A 9,712-nucleotide genomic window follows, 5' to 3' on the forward strand; every position below is an offset into this window, starting at 1 on the left:
CCATTATTTCTGTAAAAGCAAAAAACTGAACTGGTGTTGACGACATCTCTAGCAAATTGCTAAAAGCCTGCTGCAATTAGTTCAGTGAAAGCCTAGCTCATATATTCAATGCCTCTCTCAAACAAGTTATCTTCCCTGAAAGGATGAAATATGCTATTGTAAAGCCCCTATACAAAAGAGGCAATGCCTCAGATGTTACAAACTATTGGTCTATATCTCTTTTTACTACATTTTCTACAGTTCTCGGAAGGCTTATACATGCCAGAATAGTCAGTCACCTAGAGAAACATGCAATAATTAGAAAAAACCAGTTTGGATTCAGAGAATTTATCTCCACTACCAAAGCAATATTTTGGTTTATGAATAATGTTTTGGAATGCCTCAACAAAAAGGCATTGCCTGTGGGCATATTTTGCAATCTGTCTAAAGCCTTTGATTGTGTTCGTCATAGAATACTTATCGAGAAAGCATGCCACTATGGACTCCAAGGACAAATGGGCAACTGGCTTAAATCCTACCTACAGGGCAGACAACAGAAAACAGTGCTAGATGGTAACAATTTTCACATAGGAAGGGTAGAGACCAACAGGGGAACAGTAAAATATGGAGTTCCACAAATTTCTGTTGTTGGTTCCCTGCTATTCCTCATATATATCAATGACCTACCATTGTCCTCAAACAAAACAATGACCTACTATTGTCCTCAAACAAAGCAAGAAATTTTACAATGTTTGCTGATGACACAAGTATTGTGATAGACAGTAAGATATCCTCTGATCTAGAATTAAATGCCAACCATTTACTGGAGGATGTTCTGAACTGGTTCACTGTACATTCTTTATCTTTAAGCCTCAGCAATACTAATTATATTCATTTCCTTTTGTGGACACAAAATTCCACAGGAAATAAACATTATACACGAGAGCCAGCAGATAGAGAGAGCAGACTGTTTGAAATTCTTGGGCATATATATAGATAGCAGGCTTAACTGGGAACAGCACATCAACCAAACCCTGAAACGGCTCAGCTCAGCAACATTTGCCATTCGGATAATTGCCAAAATCGGAGACATCAGTGTCTCAAGATCTGCTTACTTTGGCTACTTTCATTCACTTTAGTGTTATGGAATAATCTTCTGGGGCAATTCATCACTACTGAAAAAGGTTTTTACAAGTCAGAAAAAGGTTGTCCGAATTTTGTTTGGAAAGCCTCCAAGAATCTCATGTCGCAATCTTTTTAAACAAATAGGGATCCTAACCACTACTTCACAATATATCTTTGCAGTCTGACATTCATGCTTCACAATATGAAACAAATGAAATGTACCATCACCACCAAAACATAAAGAGGAAATGTGACACACACTGTGACCTGAAAAATCTGTCCCTGGTCAAAAAAGGTGTGAAAAATACAAACACAAAAATCTTCAATGCACTTCCAAGTAACATAAAGTGTCTACAAGATAAAAAAGTACTGCTTAAAAATAAGCTATAGGAGTTCTTGCTTTAAAAAAAGTTTATATTCTCTAGAAGAATTCTATATACTATTGAATATTCCTGCCTCAATATATCTTGTTGTGTTAATCAGATTGATTGGTGATCTGTAAAAAAAACTGTTTGGACAAAATCAGAATGTTGTATCTGGAACTCTGCTTGTGAGTGTAATTTTATCCTACCGATTGTGTTTCCAACTTGTATTATTAATCTTTGTTTATTGTCCTTATGGAAACTAATGTAATAATGAACTAAATGGTTTTGACTCATTCCACATCCATGCATTAACATGCAGAACTGAATCTACAGAATATGCATTGCAATAAATAAAAATAACCTCCCTAGCATAAGGACATTAGTGATCTTTTTAACCGTGTGTCAATAACCAGTCTTAATTTTAAGAGCTGACATCATCAGATGAGAGAGACATAGCAATCTGTAGCATGTATTATAAATTTAGTGATCTTGATCACAATATAATTGGTAAAAAATAGATGGTACCTGATTTTGGTTGACAAAGAACTATCCTCAGATTTGTGGAACAAACAAAAAAAGTGCTTTCCAGTCAATGTAAAAATCTCCTACAAATATTTAAAAACATACAACCTCTTTTAAAAATGTTAAAACATTAAAATGAAAAAAAACCTTCATTATTCTGCTATAACTGGTACATAAATATAGTGTTAACAACCACGACATTGTTAGTAAGTGTAACTTGTCAATATCCACATGCCGGTTGGAGCATGACTGTTAGCATATAAAACTCGCAGGAATCTAATAGCTGCACCTGCTTGCCTGCAACCACCGTGGTTTGACAATTATAACTAACAGGCACTCCACAAGGACACACAGTTACACTTTCCAGAAAGAACTAATGTCATGATATCACTTATAAAGTTATGGAAAAAAGTACAAAAACAGAGTGAGAGTCTCCAGAGGCGCTCCACCACAAGAAGAGTCTGAGTCTTGGTCCAAGGCTACTGCATGTATTTATGTTCACTAATAAAGTTTATGTATGAGGGTTATTTGTAAAATAAGGTTCCCAAGGACCTGCAGTCACAAGGGACGCTGTTATGCAAAATCCTGCAACACTGGCATGTAGCTTGGTTCTCCCTCTCCCATTTCTTGTCCCAGCAAGCTGCTTGTGATGCTCAGTCTTGGCTTGGCAGCTGTTAGAGATGTAGCTGCCACTCGGATCTCACACCAGGTGTGAATTACACTAAAAAAAAAGACTGCACTGGTGGGCATCCATCCCCAACTGTGTAAAGTCTGTGGAGAAATGTATATGAACATACAACAAGTGTGCAAATGGTGCAGAGAATTCAAATTCAGACATACAGATGTCCATGACAAACACCGTACTGGACGACCATCAGTTTTGGATGAGACGAGTGCAAAAATGGAAGAAGCAATGCTGAAAGATCAAAGAGTGACAGTTTGGGAGCTCTGCGGGATGACCTCTGGTGTCAGAAACACCAGCATTGACAAAAAATTTATAGGCCATTTAGGGTATGCCAAGGTTTGAAGAAGGTATGTAATAATACAAATGGAAAAATGTGGAAATGCCCCAATAATTTCTTCAGGTGTACTCAGTTGGTGGCGAGGAATTCTTGGACTCTGTTGTCACTGGGATGAGACCTGGGTCCACTACACAACACTGGTAATGAAACAACTATCCCATCAGTGGAAACATCCAGCTCTGCTGAAGCTGTGGAAGCTTAAACACACACTGTCTGTGGCAAAGAGATGGTGAGTGTGTTTTGGGACAGGAATGGGTTATTGTTGTGCGAATTCCTGCCTGCTGGTACAACGATCAGTGTGAACTGCTTCTGCCAAGCATTGAAGAACATTTGCAGTGCAATCCTAAACAAGAAGTGAGGTGTGTTTAAAAAGGGAGTACATTTCCATCAGTGCAATGCTCGTCAACCTATAGCCTGTGTCACAAGCAATCTCATCAACAAATTTAAATAGGATAGTGTCACACACATATGCCCTACAGCCCAGACATAGCCCAAAGTACCTTCCATCTCTTCCCTGAGTTGAAGAAACTCCTGAGTCAGATGCATTTCACAATTGCAGAGGGGTTGAAAGAAAAGATTTTAGCTATCTTTGTGGTTCTATGATGGAGGCATAGAAGATGCATGCAAAAATGCAATTATCTCAATGGCAATTATGTGGGAAAATAGGTAAAAGTCTAAGATTTCCACACAATGCCAATAAATATGTTTTTCACTGCGAAAAATAATTGTGCCTTTGTGGACAGTGCTCCCATTTGAAACTGAGTGCAACATATATGTGACACAAATCCCGCATCTTTTGTGTCATGAAATGCAAATGTCCAGTCATTTACAACATATGTGTGACACAAATTGTGTACCTCCTGTGTCTTGTGTGACAGTCATTTACCATTCTGGTGCAACAGACTGGGCTTCATGCAAGTTCGGCAGTGCCGTTGCGTGCTGCAGATTTGGCCTTTGCTTCATATCTGAAGCTTAGACTCACCTCAGATTGCTACCTTTTGATGTCACCAACCCCACCCTTGTGGTTCGTGATGACTGAAAATATTTTACGACAACAGGAATCCTTTATGACCTTGCTAGATGCATCAATTTACTGTGTCATCTAGTGAGTCAAGCAGAAGTCAACAGTGATGTCATATTGTCACTGCCTTAAATGTACAATGCAGTGACGTTTGCACTCCTACAACACCTCTCACATGCTCCTGAACAACAGATACAGGAAACTGTGCGCAATCAACAGCTCCAAGACAGCACTCCATTTCAACTCCGGCAATGTCTTCATGCATTCATCGAGGAACTGCAGCTAATGATCATGCATGAGTCAGAACCTCTCAAGAAATGACTTACACTAAGCAACCATAAGTTCTCCACCATCTGTCACCATCGATCAGTAAAAAACCAGGGTGATGGCACATCATTCTGCACATAGGCGCCATAGTCTTAAATGCCAGCCACTGCCAAGGTGATGTCACATCTCACTTGCACACAGCAAGAACTCCCTGCCCCTGCCATGAAACAATGACATGCCTGGTGATGTGACCTCTTCATGACTGTTGTTCCGCTGGCTTCATACTACCTTTGGGCAGAAAACCTGAAAAATGTCAAAAACCATGTTAGTACCAAAACATCTTCAGTGGACTGAAACAGGTGCTTCAGCCCACTCAACAGAACATAGTTTCCTATCATCCTCACATGTAGCACAGGCTCATACTATAAACTTTATAAACCTGTGGCAAGATCGCATTATAACAGAACTTGTTATTAGATTGTATCTGTTTGAAATTAAGGTCAACCAACAAATGTTGTTTCTATATCTTGAATAAATGAAAACTGAAGTAATGCACACTCACCTGAAAGCCACATGCATTAGCAGTGTGTTGTCATCTGTGAAAGTGTGCCACAAATGAACAATACTGTGAACTTCTGATAGAGTCCACCACAGATGAGTGCCTATTTAAACCCTGCCGCACTACACTTGCACTCAATTATCACGATATTACTGCTTGCATACACTTGGCTTCTCTTATTGCCTTAGTCATTGGGCCATTTGCCACCTGTGTATTAAAATGGGCCACATTGCTCCTGTTTGTAATTCACAATTCCAATAGCTTATTGCAGATGCTGACATGGATGTCAACTGTGCATGGGCAATCTCCGTTGCACCCAGTAAGCTTTTTATTAATATCATGGTTTATCAAAAGGTTTTGCACATACAAGTCAGTACGGGTGCTACCGTGTCAGTACTTAACTTGCAAATGTACATGGACTTGGGTTCTCCCCCTTTAGTGCCAGTGTCATGTTCATTAGGTAGTTTCTCAGCTCCAGTCACATATAAATCTGTGATTTGTCCGCTTACTTTTCGGTGGTGAACAATACATGCACTGAAAATTTGTTTAGTTTGGACACCTTTAACCTTTTCAGGTTTACTATTTCCAATGAAGTTAATCACATCTCTGATCAAGTGCCTTATACACAACTCACTCTTTATGCTCTAAATTTTCTGCCCTATTTTCTGTGGGTTCAGGTTGTGCCAGTAATTTCAAAGTCCACATCACCATGAAACCTTTGGCCAGATGCCATTTCTTTCAGTCTCACCCAGTGCTGATGGCGCTCCAAGACCAAGTCAAGACGGAGCTTAACCACCTCATGGCCGCCGGGGTTGTCCAAACGATCGCATCCGGCGAATGGGCTATCCCCTTTGTCATTGTCAAGAAGCTGTTGGGACAGTTGCGCCTTTGCAGTGATTTCAGAGTTTCCGTCAGTGCTGAGTCTATTACTGACATGTGTCCTTTGCCATGCCCTGACGAACATTTTGCTGAGCCCACTGGTGGTCAGTATTTTTCCAAGACTGGCCTCTCCAATGCATATTTGCAGCTTCCCATTGATGCTGACTCTCAACAACTCTTGGTTGTTAACATGCCTTTTGGCTTGTATCAGTACCTGTGGTTACCATTTGGTGTGGCCAGCACTCTGGTGATTTTTAATGGTTTTTCGAACAACTCAGGAGATGTGTGCCTGGATATGCCAACTATGGTGATGATATTATGGCCTCTGGCTCCTTGACTGCTGGACATCTCAACAGCTTTCATATGCTCTTTTTGGTGTTACATGCTGCTGGGTTAAAATGCAATTTGGAAAAGTGCTATTACTTTCACGCTTCTATTGTTTACCTTGGGTTTGAGGTCTCAAGTGCTGGTATCAAACCCCTTCATCAGAATGTCTCTACCATTGTGGCTCTTCTGTGTTCTACATCAGTGAAGAAACTCCACGTTTTTTTAGGAAGGTTGTTTATTATCATCAGTTTTTGTCAGGAGCAGATGGTTGCACTCCCTGCTGCATAAGGGAACGTCTTTCCACTGGTCACAGACATGTGAAACGGCATTTTCCAAACTGAAGTGTGTACTACAACCTGCACCTTGCCTCATAACCTTCCAACCGGGTCAACATTTAGTGTTAGCAACAGATGCATCCCAACATGGGCTGGGGGCGGTGTTAACTCATAAACATTCTGATGGCTCTGAGCAGCCCATTGCATACATGTAAAGGATGCTTAATTTGGCTCAGATTAGATATTCACAAATATAGAAAGGAGCGCTCACCATTGTTTATACCTTAAAGAAGTTTCAAGTTTTCGTGTATAGTGTAAAATTCAATCTCATCAAGAATCACAAGCTGTTAGTTTCACTGTTTAACCCCTCAGCATCATTGACAGACAAAGCAGTACATCACCTTCAACATTAGGCACTGTTCGTCTCTCAGTACAACTACGAGATTCACTTCTGCCCCATGACTAAACATGTGAATGCTGATACTCACTCCTGACTTCCAGCCAGTCCACACCTAGTTTTTGATCAGGAGGAGTTACTCTATTTCCACATTGATGGATGTGCTCATCAAACTGTCAATAGTTTTCCAGTCACTAGCTCTCAGTTCATGCAGGCTAGTGCTACTGATCCAATTTTATGTAAGTGACACGTTGTGTACAACATGGCTTGCCTGAGGTGCCTCCATTGTGGGCATCCAACCCACTCCACAACTACTATATGTTTCGGCTTTGTTTGTACGTCATTGACGATGTTCTACTCCTTGATATGGACTATTCAGCATCTCATTTAGTGGTTCCCTCAGCTCTCCGTTCCGAGTTCCTACAATTGGTGCACGCTGATCAGAGCGGGGTGTCACGCACCAAGGCGTTAGCCCACCATCATGTTTATTGGCCTTTTCTGGATGGCAACATCACTCTGATTATGGCATGTTCTCAGTGCACACCACAGCAAGCTGCCCTGTGGGCAACATTGTCTCCATGGCTGCAACCTTTGCAGGCCTGGAACCATCTCCACATCGATTTTGCCAGCACTTTACTTAATTCATAGTGGCTAGTAGTGATTGATGCATTCTCTCTGTTCTCATACATTGTTTTTTGCCTGTCAACTTTTTCCTTTGTCACCGTGGCAGCCCATCGAAATTTTTTTCCATCAAAGGACTTTTGGCAACATTGATCTCTGATAATTGCCCTCAGTTTTTATCGCAGGAGTTTGCCCATTCTGCACTGCCTGGGGGCTTCATCACATTTTTGTACTGCCCTTCCACCTGCAGTCCAACAGTGAGGCCAAAAGGTTAGTTAGAACATTCAAAATGGAAATAAAAAAGTATGTGACTCGGTCCACATCCAACATTGCCTTGGATCAATTTCTGTCTTCCTATCAGTTCACACTGTTTGGCAAAAACAGCCGTGCCGAACTGCTCCATGGGTATCAACCCTGGATGCTCCTGCATATCCTGTGGCCTGGCCAGGGATGCCAACCCGCGCAGCCATCATCCTATTTCTGGCCTGGGGTGGCTGTCTCGCCATGCGGTTTGGTTAGTGCCCAAAATGGATTTCTGTGCCATCATCTCCCAATGCCACTGCTGCCATCTCTGTGATGTCTATACAGAGGAGAGCCTCTTTGCACATTATTGTGACCAATTGTGCCTGTGTGTGGACAACAGAACAACTCTGGCCGGGACACCAATATTGCCATTCCAATCTTTGTCGCTCAGTGGATCACCTGATGTGGCTGGGTCCCTGCTGTGACATGCAAAGGGCCTCCTGTCGCCAGTGGGTGAACTGGACACAGCTTCTCCAATACCAAAACCTATGCAGCCACTGTCCACACAGGAGCCATCTCTACCACCTTAGCTGCCAACTGTGGGGGCACCACCACCACTTAGGTAAAGGGTGCTCCTCCAATGCAGATATTGGGATGATCACTGAGACATCCATGGCATCTGCAGTGGGCACAGCAAGTGATGGTGGCAGCATCAGAAGGGAATTCCAGGCCACAAGTGTTGAGCAGGAGTAGAAGTGGCCCAGACATGTGGAGCATCCAGCCCTCACCAAGTACCAGAAGAGATGATGGATGAGGAGGATGCAGGTAGCAGCTAACTGCCCAGAACTGGACGTGGCAGTACTGCACTGATGGAGAAAGTCCTGGCTGCTCAGGTGGGGGCGCCAGAGATGCCTGCATTGAGGGACTAGATGGCACTGGGCCAGCTGGCAGGGAAGCACAGACAGTGGTGGAGCCTTGTAATAATAGCTGACAACAGGGGTCAGATGCCAGACAAAAGGCAGGGGGTGGCAACATGCACAAGGGGGGCAGGTCCACCCCCACATCAGGAATGCCCTGCGAGACATGGAAAAGTGCTGAGGAAGGAGCGGGGGCAATGGTGGTGGACACAGGCTCTCATTGCGGCATGTAGATGCAGCTGATCTTGACGGTGCAACATCAGCTGAGCACTAGTGCATGCCATACAGAGGCAGCAGACATGGCAGCTATGGATGTTGGCCGGATTCCATTTCAGTTGACAGCAAAACCCCTGCACTCAGATCATGGAGCCAGCAGCAAACTAAGTCGAGGACTGCACCAACAGACTTTCGTGGAGCAGCATGGGGAAGTAGAGGAAGGTGCGGGGTTGGCAACCATGGAGCATCTCAGCCAGACTCCAATCCCCCACTAGTGTGAACCATAGTAATTCAAGAATTGTGCCAAGGCATCATCAATGGAAGAGTCCTTGGCGTACTTCTTTATTTTAACCTTCAATGCACAGATGAGACATTCCACCATGCCGATAGATTGGGGGTGGAAAGGGAGAACAGTGACATGGCGAATGCCTTGATGCGTGCAGATAACATGGGATATTTGAGACGCAAACTGCAGATTGTTATCCATCACAAGTGCATACAGCAATCCTTCAATAGAAAAAAAATTTGGTAAGGTCCTGAACCATAACTGTGGCTGACATTGAAGGACAGCAGGCAACATATGAAAATGTAGAGAAGGCATTAATAACTAACAAGCGAGGAAATCAATATGGACATGTTCCCACAGATGCTGCAGTACAGGCCATGGAGAGAGTGATGCGTGTGGCACTGACTATTGTGTAGCACAATGAGAGCGGGCCGCAATGAGATGCATAATGTCACCATCAGTGCCAGATCAAAACATACCAATGGACCAATGACTTGGTATATGAGACCTCCAATGTCCATGATGGAGCTGAAGCACATCCTGTTGGAGGGTGGCTGGGATCACAACCCTTGGTGACAGCTCGTCAGTAGCTAAGAGAACACCACCCTCAAACACTGAAAGGCAATGATGGAGGGCAAAATCGTTACATAATAGATCAGAAGCCCTATCCAGAGGCTAATCCAGCCAGCCA

Source organism: Schistocerca gregaria, chromosome 5 (assembly GCF_023897955.1).
Source record: "Schistocerca gregaria isolate iqSchGreg1 chromosome 5, iqSchGreg1.2, whole genome shotgun sequence".
Classification (NCBI taxonomy): domain Eukaryota; kingdom Metazoa; phylum Arthropoda; class Insecta; order Orthoptera; family Acrididae; genus Schistocerca; species Schistocerca gregaria.